The sequence below is a fragment of the Balaenoptera acutorostrata genome, chromosome 2 (genome assembly GCF_949987535.1).
Source record: "Balaenoptera acutorostrata chromosome 2, mBalAcu1.1, whole genome shotgun sequence".
Lineage (NCBI taxonomy): Eukaryota > Metazoa > Chordata > Mammalia > Artiodactyla > Balaenopteridae > Balaenoptera > Balaenoptera acutorostrata.
The window spans coordinates 31,566,068-31,585,614 of NC_080065.1; the positions used below are offsets into that span (position 1 = coordinate 31,566,068).

The 19,547-nt window shown below is 43.6% G+C and overlaps 1 pseudogene; it reads right to left on the bottom strand.

Annotated features, from left to right (window-relative positions):
- Positions 1-12,448: 12,448 nt before the first annotated feature.
- LOC103001629 (heterogeneous nuclear ribonucleoprotein D-like) lies at positions 12,449-13,856 on the bottom strand (annotated as a pseudogene).
- Positions 13,857-19,547: the final 5,691 nt, after the last annotated feature.

A 19,547-nucleotide genomic window follows, 5' to 3' on the forward strand; every position in this document is an offset into this window, starting at 1 on the left:
GTTCCTCTGGGACTCACGTTCTGGATGCAGCAGTTGTTTCCCTTCCAGGAAATTTCAGACAAGTTCACAGACCACCATGAGCTTGCAAACAAACTGTTAATAAAGAGGCTTCCAGCTGGGCCTGAGCAGGAAAGGGAGAGACCCTGAGGCCATTCGCCAAACAGAAACAGACAAACAAGTGGTCCTCCGAGGACAGGGGGCTGAGCATTAACCTGTGAGCTGGGGAGCCCAGAGGTCACAGGAAATGGTCAGGGCTCCACAAAGGCTTCAGAGGCGGGCGACCATCAGGCCCTGGAAGGCAGCCAGGGTGACCGAGATCTATTTTACTGGGTTTCTAATGGCTCCTCTGAGACGCAGCATTGGAGGAGAATGAGTGGAGCAGACAGTTGCCTGATTGAGTCTCCACGGCGCAACTTGGACGTACTTTTCAAGTGATTTAAGAGCCTTGGTTGCCTCTGGAAGGGAACACAGTGCAGCTGGCCCATAAAACTGCTGCACTTTGGGGTTTGGAAAAATCCTCTTCAGAGAGAGTCAGAACAGCCCCAAGGGGTGACGGGGACCAGAGCTCAGGCTAGTCAGGGAAGCATCTGTCACCAGGGTGGCGGGGTCAGTGAGCAAGACACCTAATCAGTGCTGCGGATTTCCAAATGGGTGGGAGCGTGCGCTGTGGTCCCTCACAGAGGCTGATTTCCGTTTCCTGGGTGGCCTGAGACATAGCAGTCCCCTCAGAGGAGGCAATCGCTGTGTCTGTTGTCTGGGAAGCAAAGCAGGACATTCTGGGGAATGGTCCATGCAAGTCCCACGCTTTGCCATGGAGGATTCAGTTCTAACAGACCCCACAAGTGGGTTCAGATTTCAACTCCCAGCTGAGCCAGAGACGTCTAGCTGTCAGTTCTTCCTGGAAGCCAGTGCTCTTGCAATGGGCTAATTTTAGTTACCAGGTTATTCTGCTACTCCTCCCCCCCATTGAGAACATCACTTTGTTATTCATTTAAGTATTCATTCATTCAACGAATACTTCATACCCCCTTGGTGTAAAACAACAGCCACGAGGGCGACAGCAGTGGTGACATGGTCTGGCACTGCGCCAGCTGCTGTAGTGATGGGCACTGTCTTCCTAGAGTATCCGTTTGATGGAGGAAATATATGCTATTTCTTCGATTTATTTAACACTCACATAGTGAGTGTCCTGCTGTGCACAGGGCACTGTTCTAAGCACCTAACACATTTAATCCTCCTCACCATCCCATGAAGTAGGCGATATTAATATCCCCATTTTACAGAGGAGAAAATAGAGGCACCAAGACATTAAAGTAACCTGCCCAAGACCACACAGCTAGGAAGAGTTTAGTGGCAGACGGTCTGGCTCTAGCACCCATGCCCTTAAATGTTACACCATTAAGCACATAAATGAAAATCTATAGACAATACTGGAATGAAGAGTCTTCTCAGTGCTTGGAAAGAACAAAATGGGGATTTTTCACATAGGTTGGGAGTCAGGGTGGATTTCTCTCAAATGGTGACAGAAAGGGGAACGTCTTTTCCACGAGAGCAAAATTACAAAAGCAAAGGCCTGGGGTGAGAAAAGTCTTAGCGAATTCACAGACCTTGGAAGGAGGTCCGTGCTGTCAGAGGAAGGTGGTGAGCACCGGGCAGCCTGGGGAGAGATGAGGTTAGACGGTTAGAGGGTAGGCAGGGTCAAGCCACATTCAGTTCAGTTTGGTAGATCACAAGGTAAGGTGAAAGAAAGGGGTGAGTGGGTTTGTCTTTAAGAAAGCATGCATACATAAATAGAATGATCACGTAGGGAAGTTGCCTGTATTCATTTTGAAAAGGGTCCCGTGGCACATTTCACATATATTTGATCCTCCCAACCACCCTGTAAGGAAACAGATCAAATTAACCCCTTTGTGACTGCACTCCACCCTACCCCTCCCTGATATCCACTCCCTCTCCTTTGTTGCTGCTAGCAGAGCCTCAGTTCTGTTTCAGGAGGCCATGCATCCAGCCCCGGCAAACACCCCCTGTCCTAGCCTACCCCATGGCCAGGGGTGGCCGTGCACACCTTCCTGGCCAATGAGACATTGGTGGGGATTCTGGGAAGCCTTTTGCTTTTCCCAGTTAGAGGCATAAATGTGAGTCCATCACCACTTTCTCTTCCTCTCTTCCTGGAAAGGGACAGGATGTCTATAGCTACAAGAGCCATCGTGCAACTGTGATACAACAAGCATAGGAGAAAAGCCAAGAGACTCTGAGAAGCTGCCTCTGAACCAATGCCAACAGCCACCTGCAGCTAGACTTGTTATGGGGGTGAAGGGTCAACCTTTATTCGTTTCAGCCATTTCTGTAACTGAGAATTCTATTACTCGTATGCTCTTCCTAAAGAAAACAACTATTACACTCTAAGCAAACCAAGGATGAGAAAATATTAGACTTACAGAGAAGAGATTTAAACCCCAATTCACCTGAGTCTGCATCCAATGCTCCTCCACTATACTTAAAAGAATTCTTACCTTGCCTTTACGGATTTCTATGTGTGTTTAACTTTCTTGGCATAACACTTGCCAGGCCCCAAATCTGCATTGCTCAGAGCTCCTTCCAGGAAGCCATGATTTGAATCAGGTGACCCCACCCTCTTCTAGGGACCAGACAGAAGTCCCTGACCCAATAGTGTCAATGCACACACTAGTCAAAAACCTGTGACATGGCCTGCTCTGTAAAAGATGAATTGGCCAAATAAGGATTTCTTTTGCAGGGATTTGAGTTCTGGGAGATTGAAAAAGGAAACAGCAGAGCTGAAGTGGGAAGGTGAGATCACCTGGAAGCATCTCGTGTGACCTAAGTTATGAGGAAGCACAAACTGAGAAGCAGAACGTACGATGCAAAGAAAGAACATCTAGAGCAAAGAAGATGGGCTAAAGAACCAAGAGCAGGGCAGTGGGAACAGTCAACCCAGGGCAGGCATTACCTGGACAGAGTTTAAACACAGTCATGAAACCCACCCCTAACTGATCTGCTTTTACTATCACTATGCCCTGGCAAGTCTAAATAAAATCAATAAAGAAAACTTTTGTTGGTCTAGGTTCTGAACTATCGCTGTGATTATTGTTGAGTTTTAATAATATATATGGAAGCTTCTAATGAGTATGCTTTTCATAACTAAGCCTTTGAGAAACACTATAGTCTATGTGTAAGTTAATTCAGAGAACTTCCAGGTAGTGGTCAGTCCCAACACATGTTGATTCAGCTACACATATTTGTTTCAAGGATAAATTTTTCACAGTTTAGAACTGTGGAAGCTCTCTTAGGGTATAGCTTACTCCTCCAAAACCCTGGAGTATGACATCTGTCTGCATTTAAATAGTAAATTCAAAATAGACCATGACAGTGCAATCTTTGTAAAGAAGAAGAAACACAACTTGGGTTACTGCAATTCTCTCACTGCCCATGACCACTGGAGTTTTAAATTTGTGTTTAAAATCTAAAACCATGAAGTATATTATTTTTATTTGGTAAGTGCAAAATTAAATTCATTCATATATTTTACCGAATTTGAATGATAGCTTTACACTGAAATATATTCTTCTTTCTAAATTGTGAATTATTTGTTTTGCGACTAAAAAATACATCAAGAATAAAATAATTATTTCTGATGATTATTGAAAATGTTTGGCGTATAGAGGAATGTAGTGTTTTATGTGATCTGGTCTGTGTGTCAAATATCCCAGGTGTGCTGTGGGCTGGATCTCCTCTGCTCGCCCCACCAGTTCAACTTTCCAGACTTCCTCAACCTAGCCGGACACCAAGGAAGTTGTCCCGTGAGGACCACCTTCATAGCAATCTCACAGCTGGCTTCCCACTGGGCCTGGCCAGTGGGAGCTCTCAGAGGAAGTCAGGAGATCAGGAGAGGGAGAATGAGATTAGGCTATTTGTTCCCTCCCCAGTCACCCAGTGGGCTGTGTCCCTCTACAGAAAGCCACAGCTGGGACTGTCTCTGGGCAGCTACCCTCTCTATTCCCTGTAATGGTGCCGCCCTTTTCCTCTCGTGCCTACAGTGTCTCTCATCAGGGTCCCAGAAAGACCGTGGCACCTTAAATTAGGTCGACGTGAGGAACATCTAACAAAGAAACTCTTTTCAGAAATGGCAACAGGTTCTTGAGGACCCACGTAGGATAGTAGCACGGTATTCTGGAACTGACGCCAGCCAGGTGATGTTGTCACCCGATGGCCTGAAGGGGCAAAAAGAAGGCGCTCTGGGAAAGGACCAGCAAACCCACAGCCAGGGAGTTAGGTGAGTAAATAAATGCCTCAGCCTCCCTCGCCTCCTCTCCTCCCACCTCTCACCAGCGCTCAGAAGCTGGGAAGCCAGGCAGCCTGTTGTGTCTCACACAGGCCAGCAGCCTGGGCCACTAAGCAGGGGGAGAAGGGTGGAGAGGAGCTCTCAGGGGACAAAGGGAAGAAATCCAGCACGGGAAGGTAATGGCTGCCCTCTGTCTCCAACCCCAAGACCCTTCACAGGGCCAGTTATCGAGTTATTGCTTCTCAGTTTCAAACCCACGCTGCTGTTCTCTGCTCTGTAACGCTGGGCCTGGGGCTGGGGCTTCTGCTCTGCCGTCTGGCTCTCTCTTTGGTTCTGCTGATAGGAGCTCTACTGGCAAACTGGGAGTCTGAGAAGGAAGAAGAGACTTGCTCCTTGCTGTTTGTTTTTGGTGGGTTTCCTGTTTGTCTCCAATTCCTGCCAGCATCACCCAGCCTTGACCTTCACCCCAGCAGAAACAGCTTATTCCTGCATCAGCAGCTGTAGACTCCAGCTTGCAATTTTTCTAGTGCTTGCAGAACTAGCTTCATCGTGCCCCATCCAGGCTGGCAATACCAGCCGGCCAGCACCCCTCCTCAGAGGTCTGAGTCCCAGCTCTGCGGGGCCCTTTCTCCAAGCTTATAGACAGCAGCAGCAATTAATTGGTGGCAGGTCCCGAGTTTCTGCTCTGTGGGAGCCCTCATATGTTTTACTACTTTTAGCTTCTTTCCTCTGTTTCCCCAGCCCTACGGGAAATGGGTTCTTTCTACAGTTCCTTTGCCATGATTACCTTATGTCCTCTTTTTGGCACAGATGAAAGAAGCCTGGCTCCCTGAGTCATCAGATGGAGGAAAGCTACCCACCACTCAAAAGAACACAATAACTAAGCTGATATTCAAGCAAGAAAAACCCTTCAATTGTATAAAGCCACTAAAATACAGGGATTCCTTCTTACAGCAACTAACTGTATATAACTATTATGCCTAAGAGCTTTTTTTTTTTAATTTTTTTTTAGAAATTCACGTTCTTATTTACTGATTGATTGATTGATTGCTGTGTTGGGTCTTCGTTTCTGTGCGAGAGCTTTCTCTAGTTGCGGCAAGTGGGGACCACTCTTCAACGCGTTGCACGGGCCTCTCACTATCGCGGCCTCTCTCGCTGCGGAGCACAGGCTCCAGACGCACAGGCTCAGTAATTTGTGGCTCACGGGCTCAGTTGCTCCGCGGCATGCGGGATCCCCCCAGACCAGGGCTCGAACCCGTGTCCCCTGCACCGGCAGGCAGACCCTCAACCACTACACCACCAGGGAAGCCCCTGCCTAAGAGCTTTTTAAAACACATGTTTCTAGACTCCATCCAAAGCCTACAAGTTCAGAATCTTCTGGCACTGTGTCTGATAATCTATAATTTTAAAATGCTATTCTGCCTGGTTTGCAAACCAAAGCCTAAATCACCCTAAAGAGATAGATATATATTAGCTTTCACCAAGTAGCAACTACCCAAATCATAGATCTGGTACTTAGAAAGAGTTATTCCGTATCCCCAGAATTAACCTTGTGTTTTTAACTGCTCTGCGTAATAGAAATATTACTAGTAGACTCAATCTAGAGGAGATCAGCACAAAGTGAGCTGTAGAGGTATTTGCCACTCCCAATAGAAGAGGGTTTTCAGATATACTGATTACCTGCCAGCATTGGCTGCCCTTGAAAACCAGTGCTTTTGCCAAGTATGCAGCAGACATTGGGCAAATTTACACGGTGACGGACAATTGCTGGGGCTCCTTGACCCAGACAGCTCAGGAACTCCCAGCATGAGATGGTCTGACACAGCTTTCCATGCTCCCCTGATTCACACACTTGCTTTAGTCCTTGTGGCTGTTTCCAGGTGACAGCAGTAACTAAGGCATGTACTTGGTGACAGGCATCTTCTTCCCAGGGGTCTCCCACAGGCTTTTGTTCCCAGGCCAATTGGCAAGATTTTCTGAATGCAAGTGATAGCCTGGAAGAGAGAGTGAAGGAAAAGGCAGAGCCTGGCTGGGAGACTTCATCCGATGACAGAGGATTATGGTGAATGATGCTGATGGCCGGCAAGTACCAGCACCATCCCTGGGCTTCTCAAGGGGCTCTAAGTGATGACTGTGACTGTGTGTCTATACTTAGGGCAGGAGAGCAGAGCAGCTCAAGGGAAAGCAGCCCCTTGACAGGCTCCAGGCAATTCCTTCATAAGGACTTCATCCTTAATAGAGACCTGGAGAGGTCAGAAAGTCCACCCTCTGCCTTCAAGCAGGATGCCCACCTAAACAATTCACACTGCTCAACAAAAGTTCTCCTGGGAAGCTTACGACCATGTTTCCACAGCAGCCTTGAATGCCCAAATTAGCAGTAATTATGTCTGCAGAGAGAAACATAGCTTGAAAGAATTATGGGTGTGACTTTGGGCAGGTGGAATGGAATAGAATCAAATATAGAAAACCCTATGCATTCCAAAACCCACAACAAAAACACACAAAGGCTTTTAGCATATTGACAAAGTCCCTATAGCCTGGACTAACAAGAGACTGAGATGACTGGGACTTCCCTGGTGGTGCAGTGGTTAAGAATCCGCCTGCCAATGCAGGGGACATGGGTTTGATCCCTGGTCTGGGAAGATCCCACATGCTGTGGAGTAACTAAGCCCGTGTGCCACAACTACTGAAGCCTGTGCTCTAGGGCCCACGTGCCACAACTGAGCCCATGTGCTGCAACTATTGAAGCCCTCGCGCCTAGAGCCCATGCTCTGCAACAAGAGAAGCCACCGCAACGAGAAGCCACTGCAACGAGAAGCCCGGACCCTGCAATGAAGGATAGCGCCCACTCACCACAACCAGAGAAAGCCCGCGCAGCAATGAAGACCCAACGCAGCCAAAAATAAATAAAATTATTTTTTAAAAAAAGAGAGAGACTGAGATGACTTGAAATATAAGAAGAACGTGGGGCCCCTGACTTTCTGCAAGAAGGAAACGGGTAGTGAAAGTTGCTTAGCCAACCAAAACGGCGTATTTGCCCTCATCAGAAATGGGCAAGGGGCATGATGAGGAAGCAACATCTTTCAGAGCCACGGGGGGAAACAGACTTGGGAACTACTCCCGGGAGCAGAGCTGGGACAGAAACAAGGAACTTTACCTACTTCCAGAGGGGGGACACCCGACAACAGTTGCCCAGGAGGCTTCAGAACCACTGTGGACCAGTAACTGCTGTGGCCTCACATCCTTCCCCTGTTTAAATAGGAATATCCTTTCTGATTATGCCCTCCCTGGTTCAGCTTTAATCTTTGGTGTATGTGGAGCAATTAACTAGTTTTTTGAGTCATTAGGTATCTATATGCTGCTGTTCAAGATACTCCCTGTGGATCAGCTCGGTGCTTTGTGACCACCTAGAGGGGTGGGATAGGGAGGGTGGGAGGGAGATGGAAGAGGGAGGGGATATGGGGATATATGTATATGTATAGCTGATTCACGTTGTTATATAGCAGAAACTAACACACAATTGTAAAGCAATTATACTCCAATAAAGATGTTAAAAAAATTTTTTAATAAATAAATTATCTTTTTATTAAAAAAAAAAAAGATACTCCCTGTGGTAGGCAGAATTTTAAAGATGTTCCACCAAGACTCCTGTCTCCTGCTGTTCAACCAAATACTAATCCAGTTACTGCTGTTAAGGGTCTTTACAGATGTCATTAAGACTACAGCTGGTTCTAACATGGAGAGATTATCTTAGATTATGTGGGTGCACCCAATCTAATCACACGAGTCCTTAAAAGTTGAGAATTGTCTCCAGTGAAAGCAGAGATGAGACAGAAGGGGAGGTTACAGCATGAGATGAACTTGAGCTACCATTGCTGGCTTTGAAGATGAAGGAAGCCAAGGAATGCAGGTAGATTCTAGAAGCTGAGAATAAACTTCAACCAACAACCAGTGAGGAAACAGAAACCTCAATCCTACAACTGTATGGAACTGAATTCTGCCATCAACCAAGTGAACTTGGGAATAGATACATTTCCGGAGCCTCCAGAAAGGATGATATCCCTGCCAAAACATGATTTCAGCCTGGTGAGTCTCTAAGCAGAAGACCATGCTGTATCTAGACTCCTGACAGGCAGAACTATAACTTAACACATTGATATCATTTTAAGTGACTAAATTTATGATAATTTGTTAAGGCAGCCATAGAAAACGAATACACTCCCTCTCTCATAAATGGCTCTCAAGAAATGACCTCTAGGTCTAGTCACTTGCCTCTTTCACTTAAAACTCAATAGAGCTGCAAGATTCCGATGATGAAAGTTGAGCTTAGCTGATATCTAAGTGGCAACAATGAGAGAGAGCTAAGAAACACTGTCACAAATCTGATCTCACTGACTGACGTGAAGACTTCCACTGTCATCATTTAAGAACTGTGTAGTCTCCACATTTGTTCAGGTGGGATAAAGGTAAAATGTGTTAGCAGATGGGATTGCATACAACCCTCATATCTATATGTTTACAGGGAACTGAAAGGCAGTGTTTAAAGCAGGTTGCTTGCATTACATGTAGCCTGGAAGAGTGGAAAAAGCACCATGTTGTAATTTCTAAGCTTCAGTTTTACCTTCTGTAAAACAGAGGTGAAATGATCTCCACCACAGATTACATGTCTTACTGTAGAAGATCAGCCTCATGATATTTACCCAACTTGAGTCATCTAAGCACAACTTTTGTAATTTTTACCATGTCTGCATGCTACCTATTCTATTCTTTACCTAATATTTTCCTTTAATTCACACACTTCTTATTTTTTTCACTTTTTTTTTCACTTTTTAACATGCAATAAAATAATCACATAGCTATTAAAAGTTTAAAACTCCATCCATGTAATTCCTAAAATTATCTCACGTTGTTTTTTAAAAAGCCATAAACGGAGACAATCAAAATGTAATAAATAGTAGCATATCCTATACAAATGTAAAGAATGAGTTATACATTTTCAAGCATTATTCAGAAATTTTATATGGGAATAACAATTCAAAAAACAAAAACACTTCCAGGGCCAGATATATACGTTCATAACATCCTGATCACCTAAAGATCTGTACATTTGTTCAACAGATACCTTGTGAGCATGTAGTATCCGTTAAGCACTGTGCAAGTCTCTAGGGATAGGAATGAACAAAACAGATGCAAATCCACATTCTGGTAGGACAACAGAAATCTATCCAGAAATTACACAAATGATTATTTAATTACAAATGTTACATGTGCTGCAAAGGACTTGCATTTCTAGGTATTTGGTGGCTGTCTCCCCAATTATATGTTGCAGGTACACTAAACATTCTATGGCAGTTTAAACCATGTCTGCAAACATTTTGACCCTCTTCCCACTGAGTGCCTAGGTCAGTGCCCCTCCCCTTGAATCTGAGCCCTTAACCAATAGAATGCAGGAAATGATGTTCCATGACCGCTGAGGCTTGGTATATCAGTCACAAGAAATTACCCTCAAAATCAGTGACTTAAGGTAACCAAGATTTATTATCCATAGTCTCTATGGGTCAGGAATTTGGGAGTGGCTTAACTGGTGATTTTTGTTTCAGGGTCTTTTATGAGGTTTCAGTCAAGATATCAGCAGGGGATATAGTCATTTGAAGGCTTGACTAGGGTTGGAAGACCTGCTTCCAAGATGGCTCACTCACATGGCTGGCTGGCAGGAGGCCTCATTTTCTTGCCATGTGAGTCTCTCCATAGGATTGCTTGAGTATCACGGTAGCTGGCTTCCCCCAGAGCAAGTGATTCGAGAGAGCGCAAGGAAGAAGGCCCAATGCCTTTGTGTCCTAATCTCGAAAATCACACACACACCATCACTTCTACAATATTCTATCCATTAGAGGTCAGTCACTAAGTACATTCCACACTCAAGGGAGGGAAATTAGGTGCCAACTTTTGTTTGTTTGTTTGTTTAAAAAGCCTTTATTCATTTTTGATCAGGGAAAGGACAATCTCAATGCCAACTTGTCACCTAATCATAAATTTGAACTTACAGGATTCACTGCCCTAAAGACACAGCACCTACTGACTTTGACAACATAACTTAAAGTGAAAATCTCCTTTCTGTTCCCTAAGGTTGCATGTTGAAAGAATTAATCCCTTGCAATAGCCAACATTGGTACTTGGCCTAGGTGTAAGGTCAAATGGCAAAACAGGAGCAAAACAAGCCCAAAAGCATGGTAACTTGATAGCCCAGCAAGTACAAACATCATTGGAACAAAGAAAGTTGCAGGCACCAAATAAAACAAAAAAAGGCAGGTTCATTAGTATAAAAAAATTTGCACTTGGATGAAGGTGAGGTCAACTATTCCACATGTGAACATGCATGCCAATCCTAATGGCTAACAGGGAACCACAGAAACAACAACAAAAACCTTAAATTCAATAACTACGCTGAATGTAAAATTCAAAACTTGAATTTACCCAGGACATCCTCCAAAATCTAGAGCTGAACCGTTTTTCTCTTTAATGCACCAGGAAGATCTGTTGTAATGACATGACTTGGTCACACTTAGATTTGCATTTACATAAGATTTAAGGAATACCTTTGCCCACTATTCCTTCTTATGTCTGAATATGGATATGCTTAAATACTGAGCTCATGCACTAACTGCACTAAAAATGATGATACCTGCTACCATGACTTTTTCCAAGAACTCACACCACATCACAGTTAACAACCAGTATAGCTCCCTAACAATGCCCCAGCAGAAAATATTTTGCTCAGTTTGGTGCTTGCTGTGACATAATACCAGTACTAGAATACAGTAGAATACCAATATAGAATAGTATACAATTTAGCCATTCAGCCACTACTTCAAATATTTTAATCTAACTTTTGTTCAAACTTTAATAACTTCATACTTATTTGCCAAAATCCTTGTGTTAAATGTAACTACATCTGATATTCTTAAACTGTAGCTCCTATAACACAGTTTAAGTGTTTTTCCCCTGGATATATGTGGACATTTTAATCAAGAAAACAAAGTTATGGTATTATGATTAGCCAAAGATCTTTCTAGCAGACCACTGAATACAGCAAATCATAACAAACGCCTTCCCAGAGACAAGAACAATGTAAAATATTTTCTATTCATCAAAGGAGCTACCAGCATGCTTTGTGCCATTAAAAAGTTACTTTTCAGACTTCTCTGGTGTCACAGTGGTTAAGAATCCGCCTGCCAATGCAGGGGACACGGGTTCGAGCCCTGGTGCAGGAAGATCCCACGTGCCGCGGAGCAACTAAGCCCATGCGCCACAGCTACTGAGCCTGTGCTCTAGAGCCCACGAGCCACAACTACTGAGCCCACGTGCCACAACTACTGAAGCCCGCACGCCTAGAGCTCGTGCTCCGCAACAAGAGAAGCCACCGCAATGAGAAGCCCGCGCACCGCAACAAAGAGTAGCCCCCGCTCGCTGCAACTAGAGAAAGTCCATGCACAGCAACGAAGACCCAATGCAACCAAAAATTAAAAAAATAAAAATAAATTTAAAAGTTACTTTTCAAAATATAACCAGAAGACTTATGGTCTACTAGAAAGCTTCCACTAATCACAGCGCTATAACTACACCACAGAAACTTTCCTGACAAAGTCACCAGACATACAGAGAGGAAACAACATTACTTAAAGGTATGACGGAAGCCTCAGTTAACAGGGAAATGAAACCTTAAAGTGTAGAATACACCTAACAAAAGAGGGGAACAGGGTAGACACTGTAGCTGGCTATTCATAAAGCACCACAATTTCTCCCTATGGGTCAACACTCCCTACAAAACAAACTGTGCCTTAATTATTGCTTATTTAAAATTACACTTTTACAGAGTTCTTTAGTACCTGACGCAGAAAAACAATCACATAAGGAAGCATTTATTTGAGGTTTAACATGAAATCATACAAATAAAATTTGTATAAACACAAATCCCCATCGAGTCATAACACAGATAGCAAAAGACAAAGTAAAAACAAAGAAAACTAATTGGTGGCCATACACAGTTGGACACAGTTTTGTCTTGTACACTAGAAAGTCTTTTACAAAATAATCATCTTAGATTAACAGAAGACCAATCTTCAATGTCGTCCTGCAGGATGGGTTACTTTAGCAATCTCTGCCTGTTTTCTGTCGGCCTCGGCCACGACCCCTAGTACCACCTCGTCCACCAGCTGCAGCACCTCATCTTCCTTTTTGTTGCTTCTGTTGCTGCCTATGTCTTGGGTTGTGCCCCTTTGATTTCACACTTCCCAGAACCAGTTTGATGATATCTGCTTTCCAACAATTTCTTTACTGGTTCTTCAGCTGTATATGTAATAAAACAAAATCCTCTTCTTTCATTTGTTTTTGTATCTGTGGAAGTTCAATATTTTCAATCTCTCCAAAGGCTCCAAAATATTCTTTAATTTGTTTTTCCAAAGTATCTGGGCTCAATCCACCTACTAAAACCTTTTTGGAGGGTTCCTTCCCTTTTAAAGCTTTGGCCCTTTTAACATCTATGAATTTGCCATCCAGCTTGTGTTCTTTCAGTTCCAGTGCCTTATCAACACTATCACCATCTTTGAAAAGCACAGATCCAAACCCTCTTGATCTTGCAGCGACTGGATCTGTTTTAATTGTGCAGTCTACAACTTCTCCAAATCGAGACATTCAGTCAGATCTTTCTTGCTTGTATCCCAGCTCCAGCCTCTAATAACCATTTTAGCATCACCCTGCTGATGCTTGCTCTCGTTGATCTTGGATCCCTCTGCGAATTCCTCTCTGTTGCTGTACTCCTTCACGTCTTCATAGGGATGGAGTTGTCAGCCCGAGGGTGCTGGTCTGCAGTCCGAGTCATGGCAGAGGCAGCCTAGGTTCCACTCTTTGAAGGAAAGAGTATCAAAATATTGGTGGACCTATTTTAATACTACCATACCTTTCAGAAAAGTGATGCAGCTTCCATGCAGCTTGCTGGTTAGGCCAAAGTTACATAAAACACTTTCTCCATAAGCTACCATAAAAAATATCCACATCATCTAAGGTGGCCATGCTGTGAGAAAGCCCAGCCCACATACAAAGACCAGTGGGTGCACCAGTTGACAGTCCAGCTTAGGTCCCGGCAAGCAGCCAACATCAATGAAGGAAAGATGAATAGATGCTTCCAGATGATTCCAGCCCTCGATTGTTGAGACACCCTCAGCCATCATCTCTCCTAGGCACTGAATTTTCCCAGCTTCCCAGACATGTCATCCCTAATTCTAAAATCAGAGTCTTCTCAGTATAGAAGGGGTTACAGTATAGCACAGGGATTACATGCAGAGGCTCTGGATTTCCAGGGCCAAGATGCACTTTCTGTGCTGCTGCTTCAAGCCACATGACCTTAGGCAATTTGTGTTAACTCACTGTGCCCCCAGGTTCCTCATCCTTAAATTAGGAAAACACGTACAGTTGGCCCTTTGTATCCTCGGATGTGGAACTCATGGGCACAGAGGGCCAACTGCAAGGGACTTGAGCATCCACAGATTTTGGTATCCATGAGGGTTCACAGATACCGAGGGAGGACTGTAAATAAGTAAGGGGGCTTTGAAGATTGAATGGAGTAAGAAATTCAAAATTCTCAGTACATAATGTATGCCAGACATTGTTATTATCATTATTTTGATTATTATTTTTTTAAATTCTCATTAAATCTGTTCCTCTTCTGGTATTTCCCATATCAGCTCATGTCACTCCAGGCTCAACATTAAAAACAACAACAACAACAACAACAACAACAAAACTTCAATTCCTCCTTCTGTTTTACCAACCATTTTTCTGGCTTTATTGATATATAACTGATAGATAAAAATTATATATAATTAAGATGTACAACTTGATATTTGATATACATACAATCACCACAATCAAGTTAATTAACAGATCCATCACCCCACATAGTTACCATTTTCCTTCTTTTGTGTGTGTGCGTGTGTGATGAGAAACTTAAGACCCATCCTCTTAGCAAATTTAAAGTATACAATACAATATTGTTAACGATAGTCACATTGCTGTACATTAGTATGTCCAGCACTTATTCATCTTGCATAACAGAAACTTTGTACCCTTTGACTAACATCTCCCCATTTCCTCCTCCCACTACCCCCTGCTTCTATGAGTTTGACTATTTTAGTTCATTGCAGCTTTATTCACAATAAACAAAATATGAAAACAACCTAAATGTCCATCAAGAGATGAATGGTTAAAGAAGATATAATGCGTATATACAATAAAATGTTATTCAGCCTTTAAAAGGAAGGAAGTCCTGCCATTTCAACAACATGGCTAAACCTGGGGCTGGTGTATGCTGAGTGAAGTAAGGCAGACACAGAAGACAAATATGAACTCACTTATGCGTGGAATCTAAAATAGTCACCAACTATTTATAATTGGTTGTCAAGTCTTGTTGATTCTACTTCCATAGTTTCCATTATCTTCTCACTCTCAAAGCCAATTAAGGAGCAGGCCAAGTTCTCCATGGACACCAAGTAATGGAAAAGGGAAAATAAACGCCACTGGGAATGATGAAGGTGCTCTATCTACCAGAAAGACAGTACAGAGCATAGTTGGAAGGAAGGCTTGGAGAAGCCTGTGGGGTGGTCGTGAGATAAGCTCTCATCAAAAGCTTGTGAGGGGAAACGTTCTGAGTAACTTCTGCCTCACCTGCTTAAAAGGGATGACTTGCTTGAACTTCTTCTCCAACCTGTGATCTGGAACATGAATATGGGCTGAGTCTGACTTTGACCATGGAGAGGAAGAAATACATACTTTAAGGGGTGGTAGAATAATCAAGTGGAAGGAGCCTCGTTCCCCGAATGATGTCATGAAACAGGTTGCCCAACAGCCCTTACAGCCCAGATCATTACATGGGAGAGAGAGAAATAAACTTCTCTTGGTTTTCAGAATCCCTGTGTTACACCAGCTTAGCCATTCTGCTAACACAAGGGTCACTGTGACCTGCTCCTTCCATTGGCTAGGAAGGATAGGCAGGGGCAGGGCTGGGGGGAAGACAAACCACTTTCTTAGATATGGTGCTGGTGGATCAAGAGTAGAAAATGTGCACATATCTAGACTGACAGCCTGAGACAGCCTCACATAGCACTATCACCTTGGCAATGAACAGGCACGGTACAATAATCCCATGTTCCCCGGAGGAGCACAGGAGTAGCTAAGAGAACTCGAAAGAGCCTGACAGAATCTGTGGGGACACCACCCCACATCAGGTGGGAGTGAGAACAGCTGAGCAGATACAGTGTGGAGAAATATAGATGTCACCTGAATCTCAGACATAATCCCAGGGTGAGAGCACGAAAACTGAAATGACGGAGATTGTTTCTGCTACCCAAAGGAATAAGAATTAAAAAAATAAATAAATAAATAAGGCCAGGTATAGAAGCAGAAAGAAAGTTGAAGTTCTTGCACATCTAAATTCAGCAACTGAGATTTGTATGCAACTGAGATTTTACAGCAACTCTGAGAGGACTAGCAACCGTTTGTTGAGAAACGACTGTGTTCTTGACACCTCAGTCATGTTGGTATCATTATCTGCCTACTCTACGCATGAGAAAACAGAATCTTAGAGATGTTATGTAACATAGCCAAGACCTCCCATTAGGGAGTGGCCCAGCCAGGATTCCAACCCAAGCCACCTGATCTGAATCCCAGGCTCTCAATTAATTAACTAAAGTTCAAAGGTAAACACAACTTCAGGTTATTCAGAGGTTCTATTATTTGAAGTTGGATTGCTATTGTAAAGGATTGCTATTATATAAACTTTTTGGACATCAAATACATTTACAGAAAAGTGCGCGTAAGTGTATGACTCTATGAATTTTCACAAACTGAACAGCACCCATATAATCAGCACCCATTACAAGAAAAGAACATGAGAAGAACCCCAAAGCCCCTCACTGTCACCCTTATAGTCACTACCCCCACCCTAAGGCCAATCCTTCTCCCTGGGCCCACTATTCTGTGCTCCACAGAATCAGAGGTTAGTTCTTGCAGACTTTTCCTTTTTGGGTCTGGCTCGCAAAACTAGAAGTCTCCATTCCTCTGTTTAGAGTTACTTCATCACAGAGAAGAAACCAAAGCTTTGCATGCTCAACTTATCAGCTTTCCTCTGTCTGTCAGAGTTTTTTAGGTCAATTCAACCTGGCAAACATTTACTCAGCTGTAAGCTGGGCACTTTGTGTTTACTGAGCAATGGGTTAGAGAAACAAACTAGACAATCGTGTGCCTGCCTCCTAAAATAGCAAAGGAATATGATTGGGTACCAGTGTGCTCTTAAACCTCTTTGGAGACTGTAAAGAGCTAAATACAGGGGGCTTCCCTGGTGGAGCAGTGGTTGAGAATCCGCCTGCCAATGCAGGGGACACGGGTTCGAGCCCTGGTCTGGGAGGATCCCACATGCCGCCGAGCAACTAGGCCCGTGAGCCACAGCTACTGAGCCTGCGCGTCTGGAGCCTGTGCTTCACAACAAGAGAGGCCGCGACAGTGAGAGGCCCGCGCACTGTGATGAAGAGTGGCCCCCGCTTGCCGCAACTAGAGAAAGCCCTCGCACAGAAACGAAGACCCAACACAGCCAAAAATAAGTATAAATAAATGAAAATTTTTTAAAAAAAGAGCTAAATACATGCAAGATGGTCTTACAGATTGTATATGGCTGGTATGCAGATGCCTGGTAAGGTATGATTGGCATCTTAAGGTGTCTGGACTGAGTGCTTTTACAAGGGTCCCATAGGTTCCCTGGGTGATGCTGAATTGGAGAATAGGTTCAGATATATTTGGGGTTGCACTTTTGGGGGCATATTTTCCCAGGCAGCTGATGATAAACAGTTAAATTTCAAATTGTCCTTTGTGTTTTCCGAAAGTTCTTGGGTTATTATGAAAACGTCTCAGGGGCAGGAAGTAGGCCTAGATGTAGCCACTTATTGTCTCATAGCCTGTTTCCTGAGTGTATCAATCACTGTTCCCTGTAATTCTCTAGGCAGAACCAGTATATAGACTACCTGTGTGTCATGTGTGTGTCTGCAGAAAAATGCAGACTCTATAGACAAACACAATTTTCACGTTAATTTCCACATTTAAGGAGAATCTTTTCCCCTGTTTCCAGTTTTTAAAAGTCATGCTTTACAACCTAAGTGTCCATCGACAGATGACTGGATAAAGAAGATGTGGCACATGTATACAATGGAATATTACTCAGCCATAAAAAGAAACGAAATTGAGTTATTTGTAGTGAGGTGGATGGACCTAGAGTCTGTCATACAGAGTGAAGTAAGTCAGAAAGAGAAAAACAAATACCATATGCTAACACATATATATGGAATCTAAAAAAAAAAAAAAATGGTCATGAAGAACCTAGGGGCAAGATGGGAATAAAGACACAGACCTACTAGAGAATGGACTTGAGGATATGGGGAGGGGGAAGGGTAAGCTGTGACAAAGTGAGCGAGTGGCATGGACATATATACACTACCAAATGTAAAATAGATAGCTAGTGGGAAGCAGCCGCATAGCACAGGGAGATCAGCTCGGTACTTTGTGACCACCTAGAGGGGTGGGATAGGGAGGGTGGGAGGGAGACGCAAGAGGGAAGAGATATGGGGATATATGTATATGTATAACTGATTCACTTTGTTATACAGCAGAAACTAACACACCATTGTAAAGCAATTATACTCCAATAAAGATGTTAAAAAATAAATTAAAAAGAAAAATAAATAAATAAATAAATAAATAAAAGTCATGCTTTGTAGTCATTACTTCCCAGAAGACAGAGACCACCTTATTTTTCTTTATCTCTGAAAAGCATTTGACCTGCTTGACTTCAGTTTGTCCAACGGACCCCTCTTCCTCCACCTTCCTCTGTGCCCCAGGAGAAGACCTCTGGCTCTGCCCCAACAGGCCCCCTGGCCCTCTGGCTGCATAGTTGGGTTCCAACAATGGGAAACAGTGCCAGGAGATCAGAAAGAGGGAAGAAAGAGGGAAGAAAGAGGGCTGACTGCATCCTTCCTCCACACACTTCTTGTGCTCTTTTTCCCTCTCTCTCTCCCTCTCCTCTTGCCATCTCCATCTCTCTCCATCTCTCTCCATCTCTCTCCATCTCTCTCCATCTCTCTCTCTGTGACTGCTCTCTCTTCTCCTCCCTTCAGCCTTCGGGCTGGCAAAGTGACCCATCACACTACTCTGTTGTCCTTTTATAAAACTTTCCTCCAAGTACCTAGACTGAATGTGCCAGCAATATCCTGGTAGGACATTAACTGATACAGTAGCCAAATCCAGCACTGAGACCTGGGTAGCTCAGCTCAAAGCATGGTTCTTCCAGGCTTGTTGATAAAGATACTATCTAGCTTCTTCAACCAGGAATTATTTGGAGGTTTTTTTGGTCCTCATAAGGGTCCCGGGCAAAATGATGCCATCTGTCTTCTTCATGTGCATGAATATATTTTTTCCATGGGTGGGATAGCTGACCTTTCACCTTTAGGAAGGGACTTGCAAGACCCAAAGCAGCTTTTCTGAGATTTTATAAAATCTTGAAACCTAAAAAAAAATGCACGCAGAGAGGAGCAGACAGGGGACAGTTGGATCACTATTGAAACGTATTAACACTTTAGGGCCTGAATTTGTGCATGTCTTCCAACCTCTGCAATTCCAACTGCCCATGTTTATGCAGCCCCTCTCACGTGTGCCTGGACTGCAGGGGCGCACACAGGACACACCATGAAGAGGGATTCAGCACCAGTGCTGCCAGGCTGGACAATTTCCAGAGGATATAAGCCCTTGTGCCCAGCGGGGACTCAATAATAAAGTTGACGACGGAGATGTAGATCTACTGGGATGACTGAATTTCTAAAACGTCCTTTTTCATCGTCGATCTTCCTGGAAATTATTCCAGAGCATCTCTGCCCACCTCTGTACTCTTCCAGCATTTGGGGGGTTTTGAAATGCAAATTCATATCTGCATTTGGTGATTGTTAGGGTCACACGATATTTTGGCTCCATTCAGGTCTATAGATTTATGAATATTTATACATAATATATACACCATTTCTACATACTTTTAAAAAGTTCTCCTCCATTGCAAATTGCCTTTAATTAAGAACCTGACAACAGTATGTTTATTTTTTTATTTTCATGAACTGGTCTAGAAGTAGGCAGGAAGAGAACATATTTATTTAAAAGAAAT